This window comes from Eucyclogobius newberryi, unplaced genomic scaffold (genome assembly GCF_026437365.1).
Source record: "Eucyclogobius newberryi isolate DKJ021-1_F unplaced genomic scaffold, fEucNew1.0.hap1 SCAF_50, whole genome shotgun sequence".
In the NCBI taxonomy this organism is placed as follows: domain Eukaryota; kingdom Metazoa; phylum Chordata; class Actinopteri; order Gobiiformes; family Gobiidae; genus Eucyclogobius; species Eucyclogobius newberryi.
The window spans coordinates 24,479-44,540 of NW_027316168.1; the positions used below are offsets into that span (position 1 = coordinate 24,479).

At 51.9% G+C, this 20,062-nt stretch overlaps 4 non-coding genes and 2 pseudogenes across 4 annotated transcripts; 5 read left to right on the forward strand and 1 right to left on the reverse strand.

Annotated features, from left to right (window-relative positions):
- Positions 1–1,462: 1,462 nt before the first annotated feature.
- Positions 1,463–1,628, forward strand: LOC140383036 (U1 spliceosomal RNA). Its single transcript, XR_011932091.1, has one exon. It is a non-coding gene; the product is annotated as a U1 spliceosomal RNA (small nuclear RNA).
- Positions 1,629–1,793: 165 nt separating this feature from the next.
- LOC140383042 (U2 spliceosomal RNA) lies at positions 1,794–1,891 on the forward strand (annotated as a pseudogene).
- Positions 1,892–16,802: 14,911 nt separating this feature from the next.
- trnav-aac (transfer RNA valine (anticodon AAC)) lies at positions 16,803–16,875 on the reverse strand. The gene has a single exon. It is a non-coding gene; the product is annotated as a tRNA-Val (tRNA).
- Positions 16,876–17,009: 134 nt separating this feature from the next.
- LOC140383047 (U5 spliceosomal RNA) lies at positions 17,010–17,123 on the forward strand. The gene has a single exon (XR_011932097.1). It is a non-coding gene; the product is annotated as a U5 spliceosomal RNA (small nuclear RNA).
- Positions 17,124–17,410: 287 nt separating this feature from the next.
- On the forward strand, positions 17,411–17,576 carry LOC140383037 (U1 spliceosomal RNA). The gene has a single exon (XR_011932092.1). It is a non-coding gene; the product is annotated as a U1 spliceosomal RNA (small nuclear RNA).
- Positions 17,577–17,741: 165 nt separating this feature from the next.
- Positions 17,742–17,841, forward strand: LOC140383040 (U2 spliceosomal RNA; annotated as a pseudogene).
- The last annotated feature ends 2,221 nt before the right edge of the window (positions 17,842–20,062 follow it).

Genomic DNA, 20,062 nt, shown 5'->3' on the forward strand with positions numbered 1-20,062 from the left:
CGTCGCTCCTCTACAGCATCGCCGCTGAGCCTTTGGCGGCCATGTTGAGGGCGGACGCGGCGGTGAGGGGACTGACCACGCCTGCGGGTAGGGAAGTCAAAATTTTTCAGTACGCAGATGACACGAATCTGATCCTCCGAGACGTGGAGAGCCTGAACGCCTCTCTCCACGTGCTCAATGTTTACGGCCTCGCTTCAGGGGCCAAAATCAATTTCGATAAAACCACGGTTAAATTTTGCGGCAGCGTCACGCCTGTTCCTCTCCCTGTCCAGCTCCGGGAGGCCGGGGACTCCTACAAGGTCCTCGGCGTCCCCCTGGGCAGAGACGAGGAGGCGTGTCGTACTGCACTTTGGTCGCCTTTGTGCGAGAAAATTACAGCGCGCTTGAATTTTTGGAGACGTCGTAATCTGACATTAAAAGGTAAAGTCTTAGTTGTAAATTCTTTGTGCATGTCCATGTTGAACCATGCACTCTCCGTGTACGGCCTGCCGGGGGTCTATGCTAACAAATTAAGGTTAGTGATAAACCACTTTTTGTGGAATCGTGAGAGGGGCTTTATTGCACATAAGGTTATGATAGGTGAGTACGATCAGGGAGGTTTAAAGTTAGCAGATTTAGAGTTAAGGAAGAAGGCCTTCAGGCTGAAAACAATTCGGAAATTTCTAGACGTTGAGGTAGATGCTCCATGGAAGGATTATATAGGTGAGTTTGTTAATAGTCTAGGTAAGTTTGGTGTTTATAATTTGTGTTTGTTGCCCCCTGTTTCGGTCCTGGAGGGCCTCCCCCCCTTCGAGAGGGAACTCTTGGAGGCGTGGAGGACTTTCAGGCCCCTGACTGTGGCGGTTCCAGACAGCGGTGAGGGTCTCGCGCACATGCCCCTCCGTCATAACCCTGACTTGCTCTCTGCTCCCCCCGGGAAGCGCGAGTGCATGATCAGTGGGGCGATGGAGGAGGCTGGGCTGGAATATGTAGGTAAGGTATTTGACGTGAAAGGTAATTTTAGTGTAGATTATATAGGGAAGTGTTTTAGGTTAGCAGGTAAAGTGTTTAGGAGAAAGTATATTAGTGGTATGGTAAGTATTTTTAACAGGAATCTGGTCAGGCATTGGGGAAGCACTTTGGGCCAAATAGGGAGCACGACAGGTAAGTTGAATTTTAATGTATTTGTTAGCACGGGGAGTTTTAGGATCTTCACAGACCTACCCACCCGCATCCTGTATCAGTTGTTGTTGCCGGGAGTGCTCAGGCGTCTTGCCTCGGAACACAAATGGTCATTAACATTCCCCGCACGCACCATCGCAACCATCTGGGCCAACATCTTTAATTGGTACACCCCACATAACGTAGGTCATTTTGACTTCAGATTTAGACACAGGATTGTCTTTACATCCGCAGCACTGCACGCATTTCTTCCCGACAGCTACGCTGCGGACTGCCCCGTGTGCCACGGACCCCCATACTCATACTTACCTGGCAGGGGCGACACCATGATCAGGAAGGTGGTTCACCCAGGGCGAGGCTCGTCCATTGCACAAACAGGATGTGCTGACCCCTGTGAATTCCCCAAATGTGGGAATCTCAACTGCATAATTTCTGGTAGTGGGGGACTGCGTTCGCGCTCTCCCCTCTTGTTTTTTGTCAGAGGAAAAAAAAAAAAACCCAAAGGGTCGTTTCCATGTACGCCGCTCGTGCTCCGGTCCCTCCGCCGGGCGCTTTGCGTGGGCGCCGCTTTGGACCGTTGACGGGAGGGTCAGCGTGGGGAGAGCCCACTGCTCCCCGAACCCATTGTGGGCATCGCTTCTCGGCCTTTTGGCTAAGATCAAGTGTAGTATCTGTTCTTATCAGTTTAGGCAAGGCAAGGCAAGGCAAGTTTATTTGTAGAGCACATTTCATACACAAGGCAATTCAAAGTGCTTCACAGCAGGTAAAATGCATTCAAATCACAAAGAAATTACAGAAACAGAAATACAATAAAATTAACTAAATTAAAAAGTATCAATCCAACTGATTTTCTAAACTAATAAAATCACAAACAAAAGAGAAGAGTGCAAAGAAAAAATCCTTTCAGTCATATGCGCAGCTAAACAAAACAGTTTTTAGCTTAGATTTGAACATTGTCAGAGTAGAAGCCTGTCTCACATCTTCAGGAAGACTGTTCCAGATTTTAGCTGCATAAAACTGAAACGCAGATTCCCCATGTTTTGTCCTGACTCTGGGCACCAGCAGGAGGCCGGTCCCTGAGGTCCTCAGAGTCCGAGATGGTTCATATGGCACTAACATATCCAAGATGTACTTTGGTGCTAGGCCATGGAGAGACTTGTACACAAGCAGAGCTGCTTTAAAGTCTATTCTCTGAGCCACAGGGAGCCAGTGCAGAGACCTGAGAACAGGACTAATGTGATCATACTTCCTGGTTCTAGTCAGGACCCGAGCAGCAGCGTTCTGGATGTACTGCAGCTGTTTTACAGCTCGTTTGGAGAGGCCAGTGAGCGGCCCTTACAGTCTAATCTACTGGAGACAAACGCGTGGATAAGTCTCTCTAAATCTGGTTTTGACACTATATTTTTGATTTTGGCAATGTTTTTTAGATGGTAAAAAGCTGCTGATGTTATTGATTTGACGTGGCTATGAAAGTTCAAGTCTGAGTCCATTATTACCCCCAGATTTCTAATTTGGTTTGTAGGTTTTAGAGCGAGACTCTGGAGGTGACCGCTAACACTTTCTCTTTGTTTCTGTGGGCCAAAAACGATTATTTCAGTCTTGTCTGAGTTCAGCTGGAGAAAGTTGTTTTGCATCCACAAACTGATCTGTTGGATGCAGTGACAGAGTGAATCTACTGGTCCATAGTCACCTGCCGATAGTGAAACATAGATCTGAGTGTCGTCTGCATAATTGTGATAGGACACATTTTCACTGCGCATCAACTGACCTAACGGCAGCATGTAGAGGTTGAACAGAAGGGGACCCAGGACTGACCCTTGGGGCACTCCACAGGTCAGGGCCATGTGGTCTGAGACACAGCTACCAATTTCAACAAAGTACTTCCTGTCTTCCAGATAGGACCTTAACCAGTTTAGGGCAGTGCCAGTGATGCCCACCCAGTCCTCTAGTCTCTGTAAGAGGATCCCATGATCGACAGTGTCAAAAGCAGCACTCAGATCTAACAGAATTAAGACTGAGGCTTTGCCCGTGTCAGTGTTCAGGCGGATGTCATTTGTCACCTTGACAAGAGCAGTCTCAGTGCTGTGATGAGGTCTAAAACCTGACTGAAAAACATCAAATGAGTTGTTTATTAAGAGGAAATCTGTGAGCTGTTGGTAAACAACCTTTTCAAGGACTTTGCCCAAAAATGGCAGATTAGAGATGGGCCGGTAATGACTCAGTACTGCGGCATCAAGACTGCTCTTCTTTAGGAGAGGCTTTATGACCGCAGTTTTCAAAGACATTGGGAATGTTCCAGATTGAAGCGACATGTTAACTATGTGAGTGAATGGTGCTAACAAACTGTTCAGCACAGACTTTAGAAATCTGGTGGGTAACACATCAAGGCAGCATGTAGATGAACTCAGACTGGTGATGATCTCATGGACAGTTTTGTCAGTTACTGGTGCAAAGTGAGTTAGCTCTAAGTGTCTTGGTGGTTTTAGGGTAATTTTTTGCATTGTGGGATTTATAGCATTTTTAATGCCCTGAACTTTGTCATTAAAGAATAATGCAAACTCATTACACTTGGATGTGGAAATGAGTTCTAACGGCAGCTGAGCTGGAGGGTTTGTTAATCTGTTTACTGTGGCAAACAGGACACGCGAGTTGTTACTGCAGCTTCCAATTATTTCAGAAAAATATCTTTCCCTAGTTCTACATAAGATTAGGTTGTACATGTTCAGCTTTTCTTTGTAAATCTCTTTTTGAACCTGGAGCTTTGACTTGCGCCATTTCCGTTCGGCCCTGCGGCACTCCCTTTTCTGTGCCCTGACCGAATCATCATTTCTCCACGGCGCCTTCTGCTTATTTTTAACCATTTTAGCCTTTATAGGGGCGATGGTGTCCAGAACATTCAAAACACTAGATGTAACAGAGTTCAACAAATCATTTACATTAGAACATGAGACATTTTCAAAGTTTATCATTTCCATAAACAGTGCACCTGTGCCATCACTTATGTGTCTCCTCTGAACAACTGCAGGACCAACCGGAGGTTGGGGAGAAACAGACAGGTCAAAGAAGACACAGAAATGATCAGACAGAGCAACATCGATCACATTAACATTTGAAATATTTACCCCCTTTGTAATTATGAGATCTAGAGTGTGTCCTTTGCTGTGGGTGGGGCCTCTCACATGCTGAGTAAGACTGAAGGTTTCAAGGACAGCATCAAGCTCTTTAGCGTTTCTGTCACAAATATTATCAACATGCACGTTGAAATTACCTGTAATGACCAAACCATCAAAGTCTGTGCATATGACTGAAAGCATCTCAGTAAAATCATCAATAAAACTTTGGCAGTGCTGGGGAGGCTTGTATAAAACAATGAAGAGAATGGATGGAGACCGTTTTAGCTCCATTTTAAAGGAGACATACTCAAATGATGAAAACACCCCAAAAGACAACCTGCGGGTAATTATTTCATCTCTAAAGACAGCACAGACTCCACCCCCTTTTTTGTTTTCTCGTGTTTCAGATTCAAACTTAAAGTTGGGTGGAGCAGATTCTATCAGAACTACATTTCCTGTGTTTTTGTCAAGCCATGTTTCAGTTAAAAACATAAAATCAAGATCATAAGAAGAAATAAAATTATTAATTAAGAGAGATTTGTTACATAAGGATCTGACATTTAGCACAGCAAGTTTCAGACTAGTTTCAGTGGGACTGGGCTTTATCTTTTCACAGGGAATATGAATCACATTTCTCAGATTGGGCCTGACTCGCATTTTGTTTTTCCATCTGTGTGATGATGTGACTACAGAAATAGCACTAGGGGGGGCTCTTTTTACATAGGGCCCCAGGTTGGTTAGATTTTTAATGTGACAATAAGTCCCGGCAACGCTGAGACCCAGTGCATCCTAGCTATGGGAGATACCAGGTGAAAGGCGAGGTTGGATGGGTGTTGGGGCTTTTGTTGGTGTAGTCGGCTTGTGCAGGGAAGAGTTATGAATTGACATAACTCTTGATCTTGCTATTATGGGCGTGAGTGGAGCCATCTTAAGTCCTGATTTGATCAGACTTTCGAAATGGTTGGGAAGGCCCATGGGTGAGAGTGGAGATGAGAAGGAGAGTGAGGAGTCTGCAGTGGGAGTAGTTGCAGGGGGAACCCAGGGCTGGTCTGAAGGCAGGGGCGATGACAGGGATGTAGTCGAGCCTGTCACAGATGGGTCCGAGGCCTTTGAAGATTGTTGCGGTGCTGTTGCTGATGAGTCCTTCGCTGGAGGCGGTGGAGGTGAAGGTGGAGCAGCTGGAGCTGAATCCTTTGCTGGTGGTGGTGGAGCAGCTGCTGATGAATCCTTTGGTGGAGGCTGAGGTTGTGGTGCTGTTGATCTTGAAACATTGGCTCGGTCTCTGGCTGATGGAGCAGGAATTCTTCTCTCATTCCTCTCTTCTCTAACTATCTGCTCAGGACCCTGTCCAGGCCCAGTCCAATGCCTCAGAGCGTGGAGCAGGTTCTCTGTCAGCACTCCACTCACTCCACCTCTGCACCCTCACTCCACCTCTGCACCCTCACTCCACCTCTGCACCGTCACTCCACCTCTGCACCCTCACTCCACCTCTGCACCGTCACTCCACCTCTGCACCGTCACTCCACCTCTGCACCCTCACTCCACCTCTGCACCGTCACTCCACCTCTGCACCCTCACTCCACCTCTGCACCGTCACTCCACCTCTGCACCGTCACTCCACCTCTGCACCCTCACTCCACCTCTGCACCCTCACTCCACCTCTGCACCCTCACTCCACCTCTGCACCCTCACTCCACCTCTGCACCGTCACTCCACCTCTGCACCCTCACTCCACCTCTGCACCCTCACTCCACCTCTGCACCCTCACTCCACCTCTGCACCCTCACTCCACCTCTGCATAGGTGGGGGCCCCTCTCGTTTCCAGAATAGATAGAAGTTCTCAATGTAGTGCAGTCCTCTAGGGGCACACTCTTTGGACAGCCATGTGTTCAGCTGAAGCAGCTAAACTTATTTCTCTTCCTGTCGATGTTTGGAAGAGGTCCACTTATGAATGTTTTGATTTCCATTTTATCAGCACGTCGAATAACTTCAAGAAGTCTTTTTTCTAAACTTCAGTCTGTTCTCGCCGCATGTCCACTGCACCACGAGCACAACCAGCTGTTTAGCTCCTCGATGTTTAGCCAAAACATTTGGAAGGAGTGATGTTATCTCACTCACTGTGGTGCTTGGAAAACAGTGTGTGTTGATCTTTTCATGCGTCACGTGACTTATCGCACCATCTCCAATAAGCAAAGCCTGTGTCTCTGTGACCTTGAAGAATGGCACAGAACTTCCCACTGTCTGCGGCATTTTGGCCACGTCATGTATTACATTTTAATGTTAAAATAAAAAATAAAAAAAATCTGTTTGTGAGCTGTATTTTAGGTGACTTTACGTTATATTTGTATTGTTTAGGCTTTGCCCCAAGTTTGTTCCAAGACACAGCCTGGTCCTTCTGGTTTTTAGACAGTTTTGGAAACGACAAAGAGTCACTGAGGTTTAGTTGTAAAAAGTGTGCTCTTCTTACCATCGGTTGACACAGGAATTGTATCGTGAAGACCTTTTTCAGATTCCAAAACAAATATCCGTGTTTTCAGCTCATTAATTTCTTGTTGATATTTCCGACAGCGTTCACAGTCTCTCTTCCTTCTTCTCCCGGACATGTCGCTGGCGTCAGATATGTCGTTAAAACTGGAAAAATAAGTAAAGAAGCGATGGCAAGCTGGATGGAGCGAGCAAGAACGCGTCTGCACTCTTCAGAAGCAGGAAGTGAAACCAATTCCCCGACCGGCGTGTCCCGAGCCGCAACTTATTTCCGGTTTATATGCAGCCGATGACCAACTGACGCACGGCGCAACAGCATGATGATGTAACATAAAGTAGAGGAATGAATGACCATCTGACATTCCTCAGGAATGCCTTGTTTGATCTACGGGCAAACTGCAGATCAAACAGAGGAACACCTCCTGAAGGATCACAGGGGTTCCTAGTGCCTGTTGTCACACCACAGGCCCCTGGGCGGAGCCACATGCAGTGACCTGACTAAGTCTTAGATAACAATCTGAGACCAGCCAGAATAACTCTGGACGGACATTAACCTTCTTTGCGTGGACAATGTGTTACAGATATGCTACAATTGATGAAAATGAGAAGAAGTGTGAACTACCAAGAATTTCATGTGAAGTGTACTGTTTCCTAACTTTGTCTTATAATTAACACTGTTTTATGTTATTTAGAGTGAAACCAGAGTATATGCACCAAAGGTAGAAGAAAATGTATGTTTCTAAGGGAATAATATACACAAACATCTAAAATTGTATTAACCTGAATGAAATGTTAACACAAAGTTATTGCCAAAGAGAAACCGTGCTGCAGCAGCCCCCGCCCCTTTTCCTTTTTAGTCACGCCCCCGGCGCAAAGTTAGAAAAGGCGCAGTCGTCTGAAGACGCTCTCTTGTTTTCCTGTCTGTTGTTCACAACATTCCTTCATCGGGAACGTTTGACGTTTCCACGTCCGAACACCGGCTCCACCACGAGCGGCACGCACCACGAGCGAGCGGCACCGCTTCTCCTCCGCTGCACCGGCGTTTCAACGTCTGAACACCGGCTCCACCACGAGCCGCACGCACCACCACGAGCCGCACGCACCACGAGCGAGCGTCACCGCTTCTCCTCCGCTGCACCGGTGTTTCCACGTCCAATCACCGGCTCCACCACGAGCGGCACGCACCACCACGAGCCGCACGCGGCTCCGCTTCTCCTCCGCTGCACCGGCGTTTCCACGCCCGAACACCGGCTCCGCGCTCCCGCACCCGCCGCCCCGGAGGTCTGTACCTGGGCGAAGGTGTGGCCCCAGCCCGCCACAGGAGCAGACACGGAGAGCGGGGCACCGGCTCCACCCGGAGAAAAGCAGCCCCATACAACCAAGGTACAGCCCCGTTTCTCTGCTTTCCCCGCTCCACAGACGGGGGCGATCTGGTCACAAAACTGGACTCAAATGCGTCTTGATTGGGCTAGAGCAACGCCGGCGTCTGGTATGTGGACTGCCGCTTCTGTCCCAACGTCTTTGTTTTGTTAGTCGTTTCCATTGTTTTGTTTTGTTCCCGCGTCTCTGTGTTGTCTTCTGTCTACATCCCTGTTCCTTCACTTCATCGGACATTACTGCACCGTCCATCGCTCATCTCCTCCCTCACTCCTGGACTATCTACTGCCCTAGCCGCCAGCTAACAGCTGGCTTAACACCTGCTGAGGTCCGTCATGGTAACGCGGGGCCTCCCTGCTGTGCAGACAAGGTCTGGGGCAACCAACGCCACTCACTCCACCAGCTTCAACACCCGGTCCACTGCTGCTTTTTCACAACTCTCTGCCCACCAGCTTCTAGTTAACCAGCTTCTAGCCACCGCCAACATTCTAACTGGATTACTCTCATCTGCTGCTACGTTCCATCTCCTCCTCGGACTATCACTCCCACGCCTCCAGGCCACCGCTCCACCAACTTCTCGCCTACTCACCTACACCGCTGCTGACCTTCACCTCCTCAACCATAACCACCGTCTCCCAGCTGCTGCTGCCTCTGCAGCTAGCTCAGCTGGGATCCTTCGCCGGCCCCGCTACATCCACAGGGGCTCTGGTCTCTCCCATAACCAACACTCCAACGACGGCTCACCTATCCCCTCACTCTGGACTAGTTTTCGCCCCCCCGTCACCCCCACCTGCCGCACTGCCAACCTCAGCAACCTCCGCCCCCCCACCCCTGCGCCCCCATCCATCTCCGCGCCCCCATCCATCTCCCTTGCACTGCTGAACTGCCGCTCCCTCTCCAACAAATCACCTGTTATATCTGAACTGCTACTGGACAATAACATTGATCTGCTTCTCCTCTGTGAAACATGGCAACAGCCCCTGGACTTCTATGCTCTCAACCAAGCCACTCCCTCCAACTACACTTACACTGCCAAACCCCGCCTCTCCGGGCGTGGGGGAGGTCTTGCTGTTATTCATAAAAAATCTACATCCATCACTGAACTGAACCTCAACCTTCCATCCATCTCATCATTTGAATACCTCGCCTTCTCCCTCCCCAACTCTATCACCGCTATCCTGATCTATCGTCCCCCAAAGTCCCACCCCTCTTTCCTCACTGAATTGTCTGAACTCCTCACCATTGCATCCTCTCTCTCTGCCCGCCTCCTACTCACTGGTGACTTCAACATCCACATTGACTGCCCCAACGCCCCACTGACATCCGACTTCCTCTCTCTCCTGGACTGCTTCCATCTCACCCAACATATTGACTTCCCCACCCATACCAAAGGCCACACTCTGGACTTAGTCTGTTCCTCTCTCCTACCCATATCTAAGCCCCACCCCCTCCCCTTCCCACTCTCTGATCATCTCTGCATCCTTTTCTCCGCCCCCCTACCCTCGCCCCACAACCCCAAAAAACGCACCATCACCTACCGCAATATCAAGTCAGTCAACCCCCTCACGCTCTCCCAGCTCATATCCTCTGCTTTCCCCCCTGACTCCCCCCCCTCTTCCCCAGACGACTATGCTGTCATGCTCAACACCACCCTCTCCGACTCCCTTGACTCCCTAGCCCCCTGGAAAACCTCCTCCGTCTCATACATCAACCCCGCCCTCTGGTACACCCCTGAACTCCGCACCATGAAGCAGACTGGCCTCCAACTCGAACGACTCCTCAAAAGAACCCGCCTCACCGTCCACGCCGAAGCTTTCAAATTACACATCTCCTCCTACCGTGACGCTCTCCAAGCCGCCAAATCTGCCCACCTCTCCACCCTCATCAACAGCTCCCACCGGAGCCCTCGCACCCTGTTCTCCACCGTCAACAAGCTGCTCCAGCCACCGGACATCACTCCACCCTCCTCCCCTGACCTCTGCAACTCTTTCCTCCTTGCCTTCAATGACAAAATTTCCAAAATCAACAGCTCCATGACTGCCGTCTCCATTAACTCCATCACCACCCCCACCCCTGCCCCCCCTCCTCTCCCTGACCACCCACCCTTCCCTCCCCTCACCACCTTCTCCTCTGTTAACTCCTCTCATATCATAGACCTCATCACCGCTTCCAAAACCACCACCTGCTCTCTCGACCCCCTCCCAACGACTCTAACCAAGGCCTGCCTCCCTGCTCTCATCCCCCATCTCACCACCCTCTTCAACCAGTCTTTATCCCTCGGCCATGTTCCTTCATCTACAAACTGGCCTCCATCACCCCCATCCTCAAAAAACCCACCCTAGACTCCGCCAACCTCTCCAACTACCGCCCCATCTCCAACCTGCCGTTCCTCTCAAAAACGCTGGAACGCATCGTCGCCGCCCAACTTCACACCCACCTCCAGTCAAACAACCTCTATGAACCCCACCAATCTGGCTTCCGCCCACTTCACAGCACTGAACCAGCCCTGGTAAAAGTACTCAGCGATCTCCTCACCTCTGCAGACTCCGGGGCCCTCAACATCCTGTTACTACTAGACCTCAGCGCAGCCTTTGACACTATAAACCATTCCATCCTCCTACAAAGGCTGCGCCAACTGGGTGTTGAGGGCTCTGCACTTGACTGGCTCACATCCTACCTCACCAACAGGCAAGAGTTCATTTCCCTCTCCGGTCACTCATCTACCCTCTCCCCAGTAACGCAGGGTCCCCCAGGGCTCAGTCCTCGGGCCCCTCCTCTTCATCTGCTACATCTTCCCCCTTGGTCACATCCTCCGCCAACTCAACCTGGACTTTCACTGCTACTTTGACGACACCCAGATATACCTCACCACCAAATCCACCCACACCCTCCCCTCAGCCACATCCACACCCCCTCACCCACACCCACACCCCCTCACCCACACCCACACCCTCCCCTCACCCACACCCCCCCTCACCCACACCCTCCCCTCAGCCACACCCAAACCTGCATCTCTACAATAAAATCATGGCTCACTCTCAACTTCCTCAAACTGAACAGTGACAAAACAGAGCTCCTCCTCATTGGCACCAAATCCACTCTCAATAAAACTGGTCCCTTTTCACTCAGCATCGACACCTCGACCATCACCCCCTCTACCCTGGTACGCAATCTCGGTGTCATCATGGACCCCACCCTCTCCTTCACTCCCCATGTCAGCCACATCGTCAAGACCTCATACTTCCACCTCCGCCGCATCGCCAAAATCCGACACTGCCTCACCCTCCCCGCTGCTGAATCCCTCATCCATGCCTTCATCTCCTCCCGCCTCCACTACTGCAACTCCCTCCTCCCTGGCATCTCCTCCCATTCCCTCCATAGACTCCAAATGGTCCAAAACTCCGCTGCCCGCCTCCTCACCCACACCCGCCTCCTCACCCACACCCGCCTCCTCACCCACACCCGCCTCCTCACCCACACCCGCCTCCTCACCCACACCCGCCTCCTCACCCACACCCGCCTCCTCACCCACACCCGCCTCCTCACCCACACCCGCCTCCTCACCCACACCCTCCTCCTCACCCACACCCGCCTCCTCACCCACACCCGCCTCCTCACCCACACCCGCCTCCTCACCCACACCCGCCTCCTCACCCACACCCGCCTCCTCACCCACACCCTCCTCCTCACCCACACCCGCCTCCTCACCCACACCCGCCTCCTCACCCACACCCGCCTCCTCACCCACACCCGCCTCCTCACCCACACCCGGTCCCGTGATCACATCACTCCCGTTCTCCGCTCTCTCCACTCTCTCCCCATCAAGCAGCGCATAAACTTTAAAATACTCCTCCTCACCTTCAAAGCTCTTCACCACCTTGCCCCCCCCCCTACCTGTCTGACCTCCTCATCCCCCACCGCCCCACCCGAGCTCTCCGATCCTCCTCCTCTCTCACCCTGACTGCACCAACATCCCGACTCAAAAGTTTTGGCGACAGAGCATTCTCCCGAACAGCACCCCGACTCTGGAACTCCCTCCCCCCCCGTCCCACTCGCCCTCACTCACAACATTCAAATCCCGCCTAAAAACATGACCTCTTCACCCAAGCCTATGACCTCCCCTACCCCTAGCCTCCTCTACCCCATTGCCTACTCTTCTACCCCCTGTTACATCCCCATCTTTTTCTCTCTACTTCTTCTGTCTTGTTCATTTTATCTGTATATTAATGTGTATTGTACATGTTGTCCCCCCTGTCTGTAAATACCCCCCCTTTTTTATTATGTTCAGCGTCTTTGGGTCACTGAAAAGCGCTATATAAATAAAAGTTATTATTATTATTATTATTATTGACCTTTTTCCTTTCGTCTTGACAGGGAAAGAAATCCCGCACACTGTGTTACTTGCAAATAAAAATGTATTCGTAAAGAGGCAACGTTTCGGCAACTGGGCCTTCGTCAGGCAAATGGGAAACTGAGGAGTTAAAAAGGAGTGGCCTAAAAAATAGGGGTGGCCAATCACAGATGTTTTAGAACAACTAACACTAACATGATCATACACGTTAACAATACCCAAAACGATAGACAAATAGTGACAACTCATGATGAATTACACATACGTCAAAAATAGTGATTAATACAGTACAAAATGTATAGCAGAATAAAAGTATACATAAATGTGTTGAATAAAGTAAACAGGTCAATGGGAAAACCCTGTGAGTTATATTCAAAACTGCACGTGTACTGCACGTGTACTGCACGTGTGCTGCACGCGGGCTGCACGCGGGCTGCACGCGGGCTGCACGCGGGCTGCACGCGGGCTGCACGCGGGCTGCACGCGGGCTGCACGCGGGCTGCACGTGTACTGTATGTGTACTGCAGATCATCCTCAGAGCTGTTACAGGGAAATGTTGAGATTGAACTCGTCATTCAGCCCCTGAGGAGCCAGTGTCTGCAGGGCATGAATCCAAAACACTTTGCGCTGTTTTAATAGTAAGTCGTGGTCCCTCCTCTTAGGGAGGAACATGTTCAATACTGCAAAAACTGAGTTACAGACGTTGTGTTGACGGTCGTTAAAATGATGGTTCCTGATGGTTTTGCCGACATAGGCCAGGCCTCAGGGACACGGGCCGGGCCTCAGGGACACGGGCCACAGGGACACGGGCCGGGCCTCAGGGACACGGGCCTCAGGGACACGGGCCGGGCCTCAGGGACACGGGCCACAGGGACACGGGCCGGGCCTCAGGGACACGGGCCACAGGGACACGGGCCGGGCCTCAGGGACACGGGCCGGGCCTCAGGGACACGTGCCGGGCCTCAGGGACACGGGCCGGGACAGGAGCGTTTGGGAGGAGGACAGGAGCGTTTGGGAGGAAGACAGGAGCGTTTGGGAGGAAGACAGGAGCGTTTGGGAGGAAGACAGGAGCGTTTGGGGAGGAGGACTCTGCCCTGTCCTCCACTATCCTGTCCTCCTCTGCCCTGTCCTCCTCTGCCCTATCCTCTGCCCTGTCCTCCTCTACCCTGTCCTCCTCTGTCCTGTCCTCCACTATCCTGTCCTCCTCTCTCCTGTCCTCCTCTACCCTGTCCTCCTCTGTCCTGTCTTACTCTGTCCTGTCCTCCACTATCCTGTCCTCCTCTGTCCTGTCCTCCTCTCTCCTGCCCTCCTCTGTCCCGTCCTCTGTCCCACCCACTCGTGTCCCCACCAGCTCTCTTCGTGAGCCCTTGGGTGAGTATAACTACATAAATCATGTGTTCTTGGTTTGTGTGGAGTCACACAGAGTCACACCGTGTAGAGGAGCAGTCACTTCTGTTTCATTTCATGTCTTTTCCTTTAGTAGTGGCTGAAGAGGACGCGCTGGAGAGGACAATGTTCAGCATCTCCGTCCAATCAACACGTGGATGTGTGTAATGTGTCTGTAACGCTTTAGCTCCATTTTGGATGTACCATGTGTTAAAAAGGTTTGTCTTTTATTCCAGCCGTGTCTGCACCAGTCGCTGCTGAGCTCCATCATCCTCAGGTTTACAGAAGTTCACACACAGATGTCCTGCCATGAAAGACACTTTGGGACACGTTCTGTCCTGTGCATGAGTTCAGTTGTTCCTGACCCTGTTCAGGTCCTGCTCTGAATTCATGCATCTGTGATGAGAGTAAGTCATATTATCTGGTGTTCAATATGAATGAGTGAGAGCTTCTTCTGCTCATTCACACTAACATTGCTAAATAAAACAGCCATATAAACTTACTTATGATATAAACAACAGGTCAAATGTAAGTGTGCGTTGTTACTAACGGCTAAATATGACTCATTATTCGTCTTCTTCTCTTACAGCAGCTGCACAGTCCAAACAGACTGTTCTGGAGGAACCACAGGACGGTAAGAGCTTTTACTTGTTGCTTATTCACTGTAAGATCAAAGTTGATCAAACGTATCATACATTTCTTTCCTCTCTTCAGCTGCTGCAGATGTGCTGCCCCTTAAGCCTCCAGTGCCACTTCCACAGGAGCTGAGGTTTGTTCCGCCCGAGTCTGGAAGTACTTCAGCTCCAGGTCTGACATTTTAATAGAATAATCTAAACAAACATAAAGCTATATTGTGGTGTTTTAGTTGTTTCAGATGCAGCTCGTCCCACACATTCTGCATCTGATGCTCCTGGAGAAGAGAGAACCCAAAGTGAGTGAGCTCCATGTGTGTCTGTGTCTGTCTCAGTCAAACCATCACAGAGTGAACAGATGAATGCTTCATGCTCCATGTGTGTCTGTCTCAGTCAAACCATCACAGAGTGAACAGATGAATGCTTCATGCTCCATGTGTGTCTGTCTCAGTCAAACCATCACAGAGTGAACAGATGAATGCTTCATGCTCCATGTGTGTCTGTCTCAGTCAAACCATCACAGAGTGAACAGATGAATGCTTCATGCTGACTGTAGTTTGACAGCCAGTGCAGTGGTTCTAAATGTGTGTCATGTCTTGTATTTCACGTGTTGCTTATCACTAAAACATTCATCTGTTTTGTTCTGTAGTTCCTCCTCCAGTGAAGCTTCAGCCGCAGTCGTCACAACAGGCCGCCTCCCCCTCCACTGTCCCTGAGCCAATCAGCCAACAGCACGCTACACCCGACCACAAAACTACATATTTATCATTACATCATCATCACATCAGATTATTAAATGCCACATCTTCACTCAACATCAGCCCGAAAAACTGGAGCAAACACAGACACTCTGGCAGCACCACCACAACTCTGCCTGTTGTCACCATGACAACTGCCGTCACCACGACGACTGCCGTCACCACGACACCTGCCACAGTGAAGCCTCCTCCTCAGACCATCACCTCACCTCCTACAGTTCTGACCATCACCGTCTCTTTCTCAGGACGCCCTGAGCAGCAGCAGCAGCCCTGAAGAAACACCACCTTTTAAGGACTTTGTGGACACAGAGTTCTTCCACAGGGAGCTGGAGGCCACAAGACAGAGAGAGGAAAAAGGAAGCAGCAGAAGAGGAAGAGAGAGGAGTCACCTGCCCCAGGGAGAACGTGCAGGTTCTGCCCCAGGGAGAACGTGCAGGTTCTGCAAACTGGTGCTGAAGCAGGCCCTCACAGTCCTCACATCCACACATACTTCCCTGGACTGTATATATCTGTATATTTATTGTAAATACTACTGTCAAGTAATGAATGCTGTCTGAATTGTAAATAAATGAAACTTAATATTTCTGGTATTTCCCTGTCAATAAATATTCTTAAAAGTATATGTTATTGTGTTTTCTTATATAATAATACAATAATATTCCATACATGATTGAGATATCATATCATTAATAATATGAGTCAATGTTTTATTTCTCTGCAGAACATAAACTGAACACAATAGTACAGTTCAGTGCTGCAGTGTTAGAGATGTGATAGTGTGACCTCTGACCCCTGCGGACTAAACTCCCTGTTTCTGACCCACTCCAAGTTTATTCATGCAGAAGATGTGACGTGGGTAAATCTCTTAAGGTGAAGCAGAAATCACTATTTGTGATCAATTTGTGATTTTATTAATATTGCAAATCAGTCCCAGCAGCTGCATGTGAGTCCTTCTCATGATCTGACCTTTAACAAGTGCAAACTGACACACCAACTCATAAACTTTATACATTTAAAGTTTGAACTCATAAACTTTATACATTTAAAGTTTGAACTCATAAACTTCATATATTTAAAGTTTGAACTCATAAACTTCATATATTTAAAGTTTTGATCCTTTGAAACGTTCCTCTTCTTCTGGGCACAGCAGGATTTGAACTCTGGTCTCTTGAGATGAATTTGTGAACAACACGAATCTCTGCATTCTGATTGGTTGGCCTTCATCACAGTGGCACATGGCACACAGGCTCATTCTGATTGGCTGACGCTCTATGCCCACTATCCACGGCTGGCCCCCGCGTGACAAGCGGAGATACTGTCCACTATACTAACGAGGACATATGGGGCTGCAGGGGGGCCCCTTTTTTTTTTTTTTTTTTTTTTGGGCGTGTGTGTCGGTGTCTTTTTCCCCCGATCTCTGTGATGAAAAGTTTGAAGGACTACGCCGACAATTCCGCCGCTCCTCCCTCTTTTCTAGGAATAAACCATCGAGTTTGGAATGAACCGTGTCAAAGATTGAAGCAAACATAAAAGGAGGCTTTGTTTCTGCCCGGTTTCGAGCCGAGGACCTTTCGCGCGTTAGGCGAACGTGATAACCGCTACACTACAGAAACGACGTGCGAGCCTGTCGTGTCCCTTTTGCCGCGCGACCGCCGATGCAAATGAGCGCGTGAACAGAAGTACACTGCCCGTGATGAAGCCCCGTGTGCCCTCAAGTACTGGACGCCGTGTGGCGCTGCAACGTGGCACTCTTGTTTCTCTTCAGAGCGTATAAATCTTTCGCCTTTTACTAAAGATTTCCGTGGAGAGGGACAACAAGAGATCTTTCCAATTTTTTGATGCCCTGCTTCAATGCGGGGCTTTTCTACCTATGTCTAAAGCAAGCAAGCGGTCATCCTCCAAGAGCAAAGGTTGTGTCTTGTCGGCCTTTAAACATGCCCTTGCGTACCCTCCGTTTGGCATCCCGTGTTCAAGAACTTTAAAAGTAAAAAAGAGTGCTTAGAACGCACAGACTTGCGTGTGTATCGCTGCCGTTTAACCTGGGGCTCAATCGTCGGGTGGAAGCTGGTCCATGCAAATGGCCGGAAGGACCATGCTGCCACATTGCCTCTTCCAGGGCCTGGGCCTTGGCTCGGAGCGGAGCAACTCATACTTACCTGGCAGGGGCGACACCATGATCAGGAAGGTGGTTCACCCAGGGCGAGGCTCGTCCATTGCACAAACAGGATGTGCTGACCCCTGTGAATTCCCCAAATGTGGGAATCTCAACTGCATAATTTCTGGTAGTGGGGGACTGCGTTCGCGCTCTCCCCTCTTGTTTTTTGTCAGAGGAAAAAAAAAAAAACCCAAAGGGTCGTTTCCATGTACGCCGCTCGCGCTCCGGCCCCTCCGCCGGGCGCTTTGCGCGGGCGCCGCTTTGGACCGTTGACGGGAGGGTCAGCGTGGGGAGAGCTCACTGCTCCCCGAACCCATTGTGGGCATCGCTTCTCGGCCTTTTGGCTAAGATCAAGTGTAGTATCTGTTCTTATCAGTTTAATATCTGATACGTCCCCTACCCGGGGACCATATATTAACCCTTTATGCGCGAGAGATTATGGATGAAATGAATGTATAAATAAAAAAATTCCTGAGATACAGAGAACTGAAGCCGGGGCACAGCTCTGGGTCGACAGTGCCCCTGGAGGCCCGTAGAAGCTCCACACTCCAGTTGATTCTTGGATAAAAGGGCACCCAGCCGGTCTCGAACTCGCGTGAGGCGGAGCAGGGATCTTCCACCCCGCACACGGCCAGACTCTTCCCGGCCAGGGAGCACCTTCTGCGGGTCGGAGGCTCCGGGTCGGAGGCCCTGGAGCCTGGAGCCCTCACCGGGCCCCGAACTCGGCTGCCGGAGGCAGTGCAGTGCCTCATGGATAAAAGGGCACCCAGCCGGTCTCGAACTCGCGTGAGGCGGAGCAGGGATCATCCACCCCGCACACGACCAGACTTTGCCCGGGGAAGGGCCACTCTGGCTGGGCATGGCCCCCACTGAGCACCCCCTGGAACCCCCGGAGCACCTCCAGAGCCACCCCCCACTCTCCCCAGACTATGCCCGGGGAAGGGCCACTCTGGCTGGGCATGGCCTCCACTGAGCACCCCCTGGAGCCCCCGGAGCACCTCCAGAGCCACCCCCCACTCTCCCCAGACTATGCCCGGGGAAGGGCCACTCTGGCTGGGCATGGCCTCCGCCGAGCACCCCCTGGAACCCCTGGAGCTCCTCCAGAGCCACCCCCCCCTCCTCCAGACTCACCCCGGGGAAGGGCCACTCTGGCTGGGCATGGCCTCCACTGAGCACCCCCTGGAGCCCCCGGAGCACCTCCAGAGCCACCCCCCACTCTCCCCAGACTCACCCCGGGGAAGGGCCACTCTGGCTGGGCATGGCCTCCGCTGAGCACCCCCTGGAACCCCTGGAGCCCCCGGAGCACCTCCAGAGCCACCCCCCACTCCTCCAGACTCTGCCCGGGGAAGGGACACTCTGGCTGGGCATGGCCTCCACTGAGCACCCCCTGGAGCCCCCGGAGCACCTCCAGAGCCACCCCCCACTCTCCCCAGACTATGCCCGGGGAAGGGCCACTCTGGCTGGGCATGGCCTCCACTGAGCACCCCCTGAAGCCCCCGGAGCACCTCCAGAGCCACCCCCCACTCTCCCCAGACTATGCCCGGGGAAGGGCCACTCTGGCTGGGCATGGCCTCCACTGAGCACCCCCTGGAGCCCCCGGAGCACCTCCAGAGCCACCCCCCACTCTCCCCAGACTATGCCCGGGGAAGGGCCACTCTGGCTGGGCATGGCCTCCGCCGAGCACCCCCTGGAACCCCTGGAGCCCCTCCAGAGCCACCCCTCACTCCTCCAGACTCACCCCGGGGAAGGGCCACTCTGGCTGGGCATGGCCTCCACTGAGCACCCCCTGGAGCCCCCGGAGCACCTCCAGAGCCACCCCCCACTCCTCCAGACTCACCCCGGGGAAGGGACACTCTGGCTGGGCATGGCCTCCGCCGAGCACCCCCTGGAGCCCCCGGAGCACCCCCAGAGCCACCCCCCACTCTCCCCAGACTCACCCCGGGGAAGGGACACTCTGGCTGGGCATGGCCTCCACTGAGCACCCCCTGGAACCCCTGGAGCCCCGGGAGCACCTCCAGAGCCACCCCCCACTCTCCCCAGACTCTGCCCGGGGAAGGGCCACTCTGGCTGGGCATGGCCTCCGCCGAGCACCCCCTGGAGCCCCCGGAGCACCTCCAGAGCCACCCCCCACTCCTCCAGACTCACCCCGGGGAAGGGACACTCTGGCTGGGCATGGCCTCCACTGAGCACCCCCTGGAACCCCTGGAGCCCCTGGAGCACCTCCAGGGCCACCCCCCCACTCCACCAGACTCAGCCCCGACCCGGGCACACTCTTCCCCGGGTCCTGGGCTCCGGGACTCCGGGGATGACCACCGGGGACCAGGCTCTCCCTCCGAACCCGGGGACCCACCCTTAAGCACCCCCTCGCGGGCTAAACCCCTTAGGGGCAGCCGCCTGGAAGCCCGTGCCCTTGGTACTCTTAACCACACTTTGAAATTTTTCGAGTATAGTGTACTATTTCGGTTTTTACTCTAAGTCCCTCAGGGGTATAGTGTACTATACTATGATGGTCAGATCACCTCCAGGCCCCAGGGGAGTGCTTTTCTGGGGTCAAACAGTGCACTGATGATGGGGGATTATTTCATTTTGCTCATTTTGGTGTTTTTTCACATTTTAACCCATTTTCACCCATTTTGCTCACCCTG